Raw genomic sequence first — 12698 nt, 5'->3', positions numbered from 1 at the left:
AACCACAGACCCCCAAAGAGGGTGTCATAGCCCTGGCTCAGGGAGCACCTAGGTCTGGGGTCCCCAAAGGGCCTCAGTCTTCTCCCCTTCTTGTTACCCACAATGTGGTGAGTGAGAGGTGTGTTTCAGCCCTGTTTGCATTACAGCTCTTTCAGCCCCACCATTCAGGAGGTCCTGAGTTCTTGTCCCATTCCGGGGAAGAATGAGGTATGCAGACAAGTGGAGGGTGAGCAAGCTGAAGAGCCGTATTGAGCAATAGAGCAGCTCAGAGGAGACTCACAGTGGGTAGCTCCTCTCTGCTGCCAGGGTGTCCCACTAATGTTCAGCTTTAATGTTAAGCTCTCAGCAGAGAGGAGCTACAAGACCCTGGAGTGGGTAGCTCCTCTCCACAGCTGGTCATCTTGATGTCTGCTCAGCTCCCAGCAGAAAGGAGACTCTGGAGGGGTAGCTCCTTTCTGCAGCTGATTGTCCCAACATCTCTCTGAGTCTGGCTGAGTCCAGGGTTCTTATGGGCTTCAGAGGGGAGGAAGTGCATGCTGATTGGTCCATGGGTGGCCACAGGCAGGCCCAGAAAAGGCACCATAAGTTCCTACTCCAATCTGCAGGACTAGCAGCCTGGCCTCCAGGCTTCAGGCCTTCCCAGGATTGAAGATGGGGCTTCACCAGGGACCCACCCCTTTTTGCCCAGAGCCTATCTGCCTTCTGCCACTGTTCATGGCACCCAGGTTGTTCAGGCAGAAGGGCACCTGCAGGCCAGTGCTGAGCTGCCCTCAGCCCTTCCTTGGCCTCCCTCCCATGTTAGTTGGTACCCAAAGTCTGAAGTGGGCCAAGGTGTCAGGGGGCTGGTGTGTCAGTGCTGCCCCAAGCATGCACACACCCAGCTGGGTTGCAACAGCACCTGGGATCAGCCTCAACTTTGCTCTGAGATTGAAGCAGGCGCTGGGAGCAGGGAGAACCCAGGCAGTGGAAGCAGGCATTTCTGAGCCTGCAGGGGCAGGGGGGCCTTCCTGGGCCCCCAAGAGTGCAGAGATGCCTGGGTCTGCACCCCTGGTTTGGGCAGCTGCAGCTGCACCCATGGAGCATGAAGCTCCCTCCCTGTCAACTCAGAAGATGGCAGGGCTCCTGCCTGTTCCCGACTCCTGCTGGCTCTGTGGAGTGCCTCCCCCACTGCAGACTGCATCATGGCAGTGACCACTCTAGACAGGCCACTGCTGCCATCAATGTTACATAATCTAATCATCACACTAACTCTGGGAAGTAGATTACATCCCCATCTTGCAGATAAGGAACCTAAGGCTCATAGGTGAGACATTTCCTGCCCAACTCTATCTCCAGCCCATAACTGTCTTCCAACCTCTAAACCTGGCTATCTACTTTGTCTCAGATGTCACCACTTGTAACCCCACATGCTTCTCAAAGTCACCTTGAACTCATCCTCTTCCTCTCCCATAGATTTCTGGTCTCCCATCATAGCCTTACTACTCAGAACCCCAGATATTAATGTTGACTCCACCCTCTCCCTTATTTTCATTTCCAAATAGCCTGGGATCAGTGGTCCCCACTCCGAGTCTATTTCCTAGACATAGGCTTTCTTCAATTCAAAGGCATGTAGCATAGTCCAGACTTTCATCATCTCCCTCTTAGATGACTTCAACAGTTTCTGTAAAAGCTCCTCTGCCTCCAGTTTATCCCTCTATCCATCCATACCCCGCTTAAAGTGTCAGGGGCAATCTTTCTAAAATGCAAATCTGTCTGGTCTCAACCAGCTGAAAACTCTTCCGTGGCTTCACAGTGCCCTCAGGATAAACCCGTTACAGAGGCTTGCCTGGCCCTAAAAGTCTTGGCCTTTGCTGCCCTCTCTGGGGTCAGGTTGGGTCACTGTCTACCCTCTGCCCCTGAAGCCTTGGACGTCCTGGAATACATACAGTTCCTCTTTCACTTCAAGGATTTGACCCATGCTGTTCTCTCTGCCTTCCTCCAGCTAACTCCTTCTCATCTTTCAGGTCTCGGCTTAGTCACCACTTCCTGACCACCCTGCTCTTAGGCTTCCTGAGCTGCCCTTCCAGTGAATCCCACAGTTCCCTTATACTTCCTACACTGGGTTACCCAAACCCTCCCTCTCACATTCCCCTATACAGCCCAAAACAGCCTTCCCCAGCAGCACAGAACACTGGGGCAGCACTCTCCAATGAAAATACAATGCATGCCACATGCGTAATTATAAATTTTTGGGTTGGGTGCAGTGGCTCATGCCTGTAATCCCAGCACTTTGGGAGTCCGAGATGGGTGGATCACTTGAGCTCACTTGAACCCCTGGCTCAAGTGATCATGGTAAAATCCTGTCTTTACAAAAATGCAAATATTAGCCAGGCATGGTGGCTTGCATTTGTAGTCCCAGCTACTCAGGAGGCTGAGGTGGGAAGATTGCTTAAGCCTGGGAGGTTGAGACTGCCATGAGCCATGACCATGCCATTGCACTCCAGCCTGGGTGACAGGCTGAGACCCTGTGTCTTTAAAAAAAAAAAAAAATTTAATTAATTAAATAAATAAATAAATAAATTTTCTAGTAGCCTCTGTCTCCCAGGCTCAAGTGATTCTCCCACCTCAGCTTCCGAGTAGCTGGGACCACAGGTGCACATCACCACACCCGACTAATTTTTTGTATTTTTGGTATAAATAGCATTTCATCATGTTGCCCAGGCTGGTTTCAAATGCCTGAGCTCAGGTGATCCACCGGCCTCAGCCTCCCAAAATGCTGAGATTACAGGTGTGAGCCACTGTGCCTGCCCTCTAGTAGCCACATTTTTAAAAGTAACAGTAAACAGATGAAATTAATTTTAATAACAAATTTTAACCCAATATTTCAACATATATCAATATAAAAAGTATTCATATTTCATTTTACTTTTGTCCTAAGAATCTGAAATCCAGTGTATTTTTCACACTCACAGCACATCTGAGTTTGAACCAGCCACATTTCAAGTGCTCAGTAGTCCTGGGTGCTAGCGGCTATTAGATTAGACAGTGCAGTTTTAGAGGATGCTTACAGCTAACTGGCCTATGTCCTGTACTGGAGGACATTCATTCTGAGAAAAATTCATAGAAATTCTCCTCTTTGGAAAAAAGGATTCTAAGTCAGACTGGTCTTAAAAACACTGACAGAGTGAAACAGGGTTTTCAATGCTTTAGGACCTCAAGAGTCTTCTCTGTGCTAGTGTGAGATGTGATACAGACCAGAGAACATGTAACATCTCCCCAGCTTACTTGAGCTCAGAGCTCTGTTTTCATAAAGATTTCTGGAGAATGAGATGTGATAAAGACCAGAAGAGCAATATAGCATTTCCCCAACTTATCTGAGCTCAGGGTTCTGTTTTCATAAGGCCTTTCAGGGGATTAGTGTCCAGTGGAATGCTCTTTGGCAAATGTCACATCCCTGATTCAGTAGATCCCAGGATCCCCACAGGAAGAATGTGGCGTTCAGGAAGTCTGCCTTAAGTGCCTCAGCACCTGAGACTTGATTACTGAATTGACTAAACTAATTATGGGAGGCCACATAGGGCAGGACTAGAATTAGTGAACAAAAATTGCAGCATATTTCAGCCCAAACAAGGATTTTTTTATTGTGTGTGTGTGCACACACACGTGTGTTTTAAAAAGTTTAAATCTAAGTTGCCAGATCTGTCTAAAAAATGCAATATGTGGCCTTGCGAGATGATGATTTCTCTGTCACTCATAATCAAGGAGTGATCAAGGTTAGAGTTCTCTGTCGGGTAGGGGGCTCTGACCCAGAGTCTCTAATTTATTTTTCCAGAACTTAAAAAAAGAAGGAAAAAAGGCAACAATGGGCAGAGAACTTGAGCATCAGAGGAACTGATCAGACATGCTCTGGACCATTTATTAAGAGCACACTTTGGGATTCTGAAGGCTTCAGTGGAGGATTGGTTTACAGTCAAATACCCTTTGAGGCTACAGACTCTTGGTTCAGTTCAGATGATTTTTTCTTTTTTTTTCTTTTTTTTTTGAGACAGTCTCATCCGTTGCCCAGGCTGGAGTGCAGTGGCCACTAATTCAGCTCATTGCAACCTCCGCCTCCCAGGTTCAGTGATTCTCCTGCCTCACCCACTCTAGTAGCTAGGATTACAGGCATGTGCTACCACACCTGGCTCTCTTTTGTATTTTTATTAGAGATAGGGTCTCACTATGTTGGTCAGGCTGGTCCCAAACTCCCATATCTGCCTGCCTCAGCCTCCCAAAGTGTTGGATTACAGGCATAAGCCACTGCATCTGGCCTATATTACCCTTTGATAAAAAGTTTTAGGGCCGGGTGCAGTGGCTCACGCCTGTAATCCCAGCACTTTGGGAGGCTGAGTCGGGCAGATCACAAGGTCAAGAGATTGAGACCATCCTGGCCAACACGGTGAAACCCTGTCTCTACTAAAAATACAAAAATTAGCTGGGCATGGTGGCACATGCCTGTAGTCCCAGCTACTAGGGAGGCTGAGGCAGGAGAATCGCTTGAACCAGAGAGGCAGAGGATGCAGTGAGCCGAGATCGCGCCACTACACTCCAGCCTGGCAACAAAGCTAGACTCTGTCTCAAAAAAAAAAAAAAAAAAAGGGTAGCCATGCTATCGAGAGGCCCCTAACCACCCTCAGACAGACAGACAGCAGATGGAATCAGACCAATCATCTCAGAGCCTCCAGGTGCCCCTCAGTAAGATGACTGGAAGGACCTGGAAGCTGAGGCCTTTAAAGGTTGGGCTCAGTGTCTCTATGCCAACCACGGGGCCTGGTACAATGTAGGTGTTCAAGTAGGTGTCTCCTTCCTTCCTCATACCTGGATTTTAGGTGTGGCAGTTCCAGAAATGCCGTGGCCTGTGTAAGAAGGGTCTGGAGTGCCTCATTTAAAGCTCACAAGGATCACAGAGGCTGGCACAGCTGGGCTGAGAACAGAAGGGGAAACGAAACCCTTTCATGGCTCACATATGCTCAAGCAACTACAAAGAAGCCACCTGTGGTCAGTTGAAGAGTGGATGGGGGAGAAAGAGGGAGCTTCAGAGAATTGGGGGTGGTGTTGAGGAAGAGAGTTTTTAGATGGTAGAAATGGGGGAGGTCAAAGAAAACAGCAGTTAAGAATAATAGGCAATACACCATAGGGTGAGGGTAGGGGTGGGGAGGGTAGGTTTCGGGTGGTGGAGATGGGAAAGGTTAAAAAAAAACACAGCGGTTAATAATAGGCAACACACCATCCATTGCACACCAACCATTGAGAGGTTGAAATCAGTCGATGCATGAAAAATGTACAAATCTTGCTGTTGCTGTTAATAATAACAGTATTGATAATATCATAGGAAGAAGCTTCCGCTTCTGAAAGGAGACCAGGTGGACTGATTTGGGAACCAAAAACAACCAGAAATCTAGAGGGGAGGGGAGAAGGCGAGGAGAGATCTTGATCTAGGTGCACTGGAACTTCTGTGCAAAATGCTGTGTTTAAGTGCAAAGATATTAATATATTAGAGGAAGAGATATGATAGCCCACATCAACTTCCCAAACGAGTCCATCACACACACACACACACACACACACACACACACACACAAGTTTAAAAATTACTGATCTAGAGAAATTAAGAGCCAAGAAAAAGAAGCAGATGAGACAAGAGGCCCACAGTCGTCCATGGTTGGAATGAGCCATCTCCACGGACCTAAGACTTGGGATCAGGGGTGGCAGAGAGTATAAAGGGAAGAGGCAAAAGAGAGTTTGTTGGAATGAAGACGTAAAGAACCCAGCCAGCTCACAGTGGGAACGGAATGGGGGTTAGTTCAGCTTTCACATGGCCCAGAGCAGGCTCACAGAGGCTGTTGGCTGAAGGCTGGGTGAGTGGATGGATGGGCAGGGAGCCTGACTCAGCAGCTGAGGATTGGGGAAACTAGGGAGGCAGACTGCAGATCAGGAGGCAAGGAATAAGAGAGACCTTGACTCTAGAGAACTGGCAGGGATTGACTGGAGAAATGATTTCCGTTTGCCTGGTGTGATGGGAAAAAACTGTCAGCCAGTGTATACTTTTCCCCATCTAAAATACTTCTGACTCTGTGGGTGAGGATTTGCAAGAAGGCACTCTGCCAGGGGGAGGGACTTAACTGTTGGCTCTGTGGCTGTCTCAGGAACACTCTAGGGCAGATGGGGGGGGTGGGCAGAGACTTTTCTTTTTGAAAGTTGTGAGTTTGTACCCTGACTTGCCCATTTCATTCATGTATTCATGCAAGAAATATTTCTTAAGCACCTACTATGTGCCCACCTTTCTGCCAGATGTTGGAGATGCAACAATAAATAAGAGATAGGATAGTCCCTGAACTTAAAAATCTTACATCTAGTTGAGGAAATGGATAATGACAGTGCAGTATGATAGGTGCTGAGACTGGGGCCATGCACAGGTTGCTATAGGAACAGAGGAAAAGGGCACTCATACTTCCCCAAGCCTGTCTTCTTTTTATTTATTTATTTATTATTATTATTATTTGAGACAGAGTTTTGCTCTTCAGCCTAGGCTGGAGTGAAGTGGCTTGATCTGGGCTCACAGCAACCTCCGCCTCCCAGGTTCAAGTCATTCTCCTGCCTCAGCCTCCCAAGTAGCTGAGATTACAGGCGTGAACCACCACACCCAGCTAATTTTTGTATTTTTAATAGAGACAAGGTGTCTCTATGTTGGCCAGGCTGGTCTCAAACTCCTGTCCTCAGGTGATCCACCCACCTTGGCCTCCTAAAGGGCTAGGATTACAGGTGTGAGTTACTATACCCGGCCTTAAGCCTCTATCTTCTTATCAGCAAAGTGGGAATCATGGCTGGGTGCGGTGGCTCACACCTGTAATCCCAGCACTTTGGGAGGCCAAGGAGGGTGGATCACCTGAGGTCAGGAGTTCCAGACCAGCCTGGCCAACATGGAGAAATCCCATCTTTACTAAAAATACAAAAAAATTAGCTGGGCATGTTGGCTTGTGCCTGTGATCTCAGCTACTCGGGAGGCTAGGGCAGGAGAATCGCTTGAACCCAGGAAGCAGAGGTTGCAGTGAGCCAAGATTGTGCTACTGCACTCCAGCCTGGGCAACAAGTGAAACTCCGTCTCAAAAAAAAAAAGGGGGGAATTATGTTATTCACTGTAAGGAGTTTTCTGGCACATTCCAGGCCCCTGCTTGACACATATTAGGAGCCCGTTGCAGCCCATAATTAATTCATTTCTTCAACAAATGTTGATTGAGTACCTTATGTGTGTCAGGCACTTCTGTGGATGGTAGAAATGTGGCACTAAATAAACTGAGAAAGCCGGACACAGTGGCTCATGCCTGTAATCCTAGCACTTTGGGATACCAAAGCAGAAGAACACCTTTAAGCTCAGGAGTTTGAGGCCAATCTGGGCGACATAGCAAGACACTGTGTCTACAAAATATAAACAATTAGCTGAGCATGTTGGCGCACACCTCTAGCCCCAGCTGCTCAGCAGGCTGAAGTGGGAAGATTGTTTGAGTCTGGGAGGTCAAAGCTGCAGTGGGTCATGGTTGTACTGCTGTACTCCAGCCTGGGTGACAAAATAATATTATTTTTGTCTCAAAAATAATACATACATAAATAAATAAATAAACTGATAAGAATTACTGCTTTCATCAATATTACATCCTACAGGGGAAAAACAATAAGTAAAATACTACGTAGGCCAAATGGTGACAAGTGTGTTGGAGACAAAGTAGGGATGAAAAGAGGGAAGAGCTGAGGGGAGAGGGTTGTAATTTTAAATAGAGTAGTCAGGGCCTGTCTTAGTGAGAGATTTTAGCAAGTATCTGAAAGAAGAGAGGCACTAGGCCATGGAGCTATCTGGGGGAGGAAGTTCAAGGTAGAAAGATCCACAAATGTGAAGGGCTAATGTTGGAGAATGAGTGTTGTGTAATAGGCTTTTACAGAGCCCAGGGTGGCTGGAAAGAGGTGACCAAGGTGGACAGCACCAGCAGATGAGGTCAAGGGAGGCCTTGGAGGGGAGCAGGTGTGGCAGGGTCTTGGAGCCACTGTAAGTCTTTAACTTTACCCTGAATGAGATGGGAGCCACTGGAGAGTTTTGCACAGAAGAGTGACAGGATCTTACGTTTTGTTTTGTTTTGAGATAGAGTCTTACTCTATTGCCCAGGCTGGAGTGCAATGGTGTGATCTTGACTCACTGCAACCTCTGCTTCCTGAGTTTAAGCAATTCCCCTCCCTCAGCCTCCCAAGTAGCTGAGATTATAGATGTGTGCCACCACGCCTGACTAATTTTGTATTTTCAATTGAGACGGGGTTTCACCATGTTGGTCAGGCTGGTCTCGAACTTCTGGCCTCAGGTAATCCACCTGTCTCAGCCTCCCAAAGTGCTGGGATTACAGTCGTAAGCCACCACATCTGACCCTTCCCTCCCTCCCTCCCTCCCTCCCTCCCTTCCTTCCTTCCCTTTTCTCGAGATGGAGTCTCACTCTGTGGCCCAGGCTGCAGTGCAGTGGCGCAGTCTCGGCTTACTGCAGCCTCGGCCTCCTAGGTTTAAGCAATTCACCCTGCCTCAGCCTCCCAAATAGCTGGGACTACAGGCGCCTGCCACCACACCTGGCTAAATTTTTTGTGTATTTAGTAGAGATGGGATTTCACCATGTTGGCCAGGCTGGTCTCGAATTCCTGACCTCAGGTGACCCGCCCACCTCAGCCTCCCAAAGTGCTGGGATTACAGGTGTGAGTCACTGCACCAGCCCTTTTTCTTTTTTCTTTTCTTTCTTTCTTTCTTTTTTTTTTTTTTTTTTTTTTTAACAGACAAGGTCTCCTCTGTCGCCCAGGCTGGAGTGCAGTGATATGATCATAGCTCACTGCAGCCTCAAACTACTGGGCTTGAGACCCTTCTGCCTCAGCCTCCTGAATAGCTGGAACTAGAAGCATGTGCCACCATGCCCAGCTAAATTTTAAAAAGTGTTTGTTGAAATAGTATCTCACTGTTGGCCAGGATGATCTTGAACTCCTGGCTCTAAGTCATCCTCCTACCTTGGCCTCTGAACATGCTGAGATTACAGTCATGAGCCACCATGCCTGGCCAGGACCTCAAGTCTTAAATAGGACCACTCTGTTTTAAAGGATCACTTGTTCTGACTATATACCATGGGATGACAAACATAGAGCGGGGGACACCAGTTAGGAGACACCTGCATTAAACCAGGTGGAGATGATGGCAATTTGGGCTAAAGTGAAAGCAAAGGGCATGGTGAGAAATGGTTAACATCAGGATATTTGAAGGTGAAGTCAACAGGATTTGTTGACAAATTGGATAAGGGGGAATAGGCAGGCAAAACGGAGTCAAGGGGTGTGGTGGCTCACGCCTGTAATCCCAGCACTTTGGGAGGCCGAGGCGGGCAGATCAAGAGGTCAGGAGTTCCAGACCAGCCTGACCAATATGGTGAAACCCTGTCTCTACTAAAAATACAAAAATTAGCCAGGCATGGTGGTGTGCAACTATAGTCTCAGCTACTCAGGAGGCTGAGACAGAAGAATTGCTTGAACCCGGGAGGCGGAGGTTGCAGTGAGCCGAGATGTTGCCACTGCACTCCAGTCTGGGCAACAGAGCTAGACTCTGTCTCAAAAAAAAAAAAAGAGTCAAGGATGACCTGAGCCATTAACTCATTAACTATGATTGGGGAAGACCAAAGGAGGAACAGGTTTGAGAGGAAAGATGGAGGGTTGATTTGGCACACATTGCGTTTAAGAAGCCTGTTGGAAGTCCAAATAGGAATACTGGGTAGGCAGCTGGATATGTAAGTTTGACACCTGGGGGCAAGGCCCTGATTATGGGTATGAACTTAGAACTTCTCAGTATATAGTTGGTATTTAAAGCCACAGGAGTGAATAAGATAGTGAATCAAGAGGACAAAGAAAAGAGGTCTGAGGATTGAGCCCAGGGGCTCTCCAACATCCAGCAATGGGGGCCTCACTTGCTTTTAATTTGAGGGTTCCAAGGCTAGGTTTGAACATTCTGTAAGGGCTTGTGCAAATATGTCCCCTAAGTTCTGTCTCCCCCTTTGAACCCAAATGCTCACCATGAAGGGAAAAGTCCACAGAACAACAACAACAACAAAAAAATAGTTTTAAATAGCTTGTTAAAATCATTAGGTTATGTTTTCCAAAAATAGAAGGAAAGCTAAGTTCTGGGTCAGTGGGAGAATTTAGAGTTTTTAGCATTATCTTTCTCCCATCAAACCCTTTGAGTCTTCCTGTCTTTCCAGCCTTGAGGGCTCTCTCACAAGGTCCCAGAACTCTGTATTGTAATTATCTATTTTCTCTACCTCCAAGTGGAAGCCCTATTGAGTTCATCACAGAACTACTAGCCAGGCCTGGCACCAAATAGGCATCAGGGAATGGCAGTGGAACTTGACTGCATTGCAGAATCTGACGAGGAACTTCCATCTTCCTGGGCTCTGAGTGTCCTTCTCTAGTTCCACCACCAGAGCTGGTGTCTGTTCTGCCAGGCCCCTTTCGAGGCACCCATAGCTGATCCTGGAAAGGTAGGGACAGACCCTGTAGGCCTGGACTCTGCCCTTTGGGCGGAGAATATCCTCAGGGGCCTGCATGAGCCATCCTGAAAAACTAGTTCTGTGAGTCAATCCTCAAGTGAGTTCCTGTGGGAAAGGTCCCAGAATCTTGGAGGTGAGGTTGGAAGCAGCTTGTCACCTCTTAGGGGCAAAGAGGGGTGTCTCCTCTGAGTGGACCTCCCTCTTTATCTGACCCAGAGTTCCTGGCATATCAACTCTGCTAGTACTTTGTCAAGGTTGCTGGGATGAGCCAAAAGGCCCAGAACTGGAAATCAGCAGACCCTCCTATTAGACATGAGTGTGTCATGTCCATCATAAACAAAGAAACAAAACCCCTCTCTTAATGCCAGGCTACTTTAGTTGCTGCATTATGTTCTTCCTACTGTTTGTAGCTAAATCTCTTGAATGACTTGTTCAAACTTGCTATCTCCATTTCCTCACCTTCTATTTCATTCCTAACTCAGGCCCATTCCTAAAATAAAGCTGTCCTTCCAGGCCCTCCCAAATGATGTCATCTGGTGTCATTAACTCCAGGTACTACCTTGATACTAACAACCTGCAGTCCCTCTCCTGAGCTCCAAACCCATGTATTCAGCTGCCTACTAGACATCTTGACTTAGCTAACCCACAGACACTTCAAACTCAACATGTACAGAGTGAACTCATCATCTTTCCTTAAAACAGATCCCAAGTGTTCCCTGTCTTTGTGAATGCACTGCCATCCTCATCCTTAACTCCCCCCCTCCCTTTCCCTGGTATATATATAATCAATCACTAATACATCAACCCTATGCCATGAATATCCACCCAAACACATACACTTCTCTGCATCCTCATGGCTTTTTTTGCTGATCAGGGCCATTATCATAATTTTTGCCTCAATGATGACAATAACCTTTTAACTGTATTCTAACAAGCTCTGTGTGGTGTTTTGTTCTGTTTTACAGACACCGTCTCACTCTGTCACTCTGTAGAGTGCCAAGTGGCATGATTACAGCTCACTATAGCCTCAAACTCCTGGGCTCAAGTAATCCCTGCACTTCAGTCTCCTGCCTAGCTAGGACTACAGGTGCATACCACCATGCCTGACTAATTTGAAAAACATTTTTAGGGGGAGAGGTGAGGTCTTGCTATCTTGCCTAGGCTGGTCTTGAACTCCTGGGCTCAAGCAATCCTTCCGCCTTGGTCTCCCAAAGCATTGAGATTACAGGTGTGAGCCACCATGCCTAGCCAAGCCTCAAGTCTTGAATACTTTAAATCCATTTGCTTTTTTTTTTTTTTTTTTTTTTTTTTAGCAGAGTCTTGCTCTGTCACCCAAGCTGGAGTGCAATGGCGCAATATCAGCTCACTGCAACCTCTGCCTCCCAGGTTTAAGCAATTCCTGTGCCTTCCTCCCCAGTAGCTGGGATTATAGGTATGTGCCACCACATCCAGCTAGTGTGTGTGTGTGTGTGTGTGTATTTTTAGTAGAGATGGGATTTCGCCATGTTGCCCAGGCTGGTCTCAAACTCCTGAGCTCAGGCAGTCTGCCCACTTTGGCCTCCCAAGGTGCTAGGATTACAGGCATGAGCCACCACACCCAGCCTGTAGGTAATATTTTCTAAAACACATATTGATTATGTTCCCCCATCACTCATAGCAGCTCACAGTGACTCCCCAGTGCTACGAAGATAAACTGCAAATGCCTTAGAGACCCTCCATGAATTGGGTCTTGCTTACCCCTCCAGCCTCATATTTCAACATTCCTCTTCACCCTCTACCCCTTGGCCATACTGAATTACCAGGCATTCACCACATAAGCCCTGCGCTTTCCAGTTTCCAAATTTTTGCCTGTCTGTTCTCTTGGCCTTGAGTGCTTGTCTCCCTCACACGCCTTCTTTATTCTCCCCAACCTTTACCTGGCTGACTTCTGTTTCCATTTCGAGACCTAAATTTAAATGCCATTTCCACTGGAAATCCGTGCCTAACTCTGTAATTCTGGATGGCAGTTCTTCTAAAGGTTCCTACTGCAAACACACTGTACTTTATCCTCAAGGCACTCATCACAGTAAGTGACAATTACTTGTTCCCTCCTCTGTCTCACCCACCAGACCTGAGCTCCTTGAGAGCAGGGGC

At 47.3% G+C, this 12698-nt stretch overlaps 1 long non-coding RNA gene across 1 annotated transcript in view; it reads left to right on the top strand.

The window, feature by feature from the left end:
* The window catches only part of LOC112429257 (uncharacterized), a 47871-nt gene that overhangs the window by 29666 nt on the left and 5507 nt on the right, over positions 1-12698 (top strand). The gene's annotated exons all lie outside the window — the stretch shown is intronic.

Source organism: Macaca nemestrina, chromosome 15, assembly GCF_043159975.1.
Source record: "Macaca nemestrina isolate mMacNem1 chromosome 15, mMacNem.hap1, whole genome shotgun sequence".
Classification (NCBI taxonomy): Eukaryota; Metazoa; Chordata; class Mammalia; order Primates; family Cercopithecidae; genus Macaca; species Macaca nemestrina.
The sequence above is the reverse complement of the archived record's forward strand: the minus strand, read 5'-3'. Positions and strand labels throughout refer to the sequence as shown.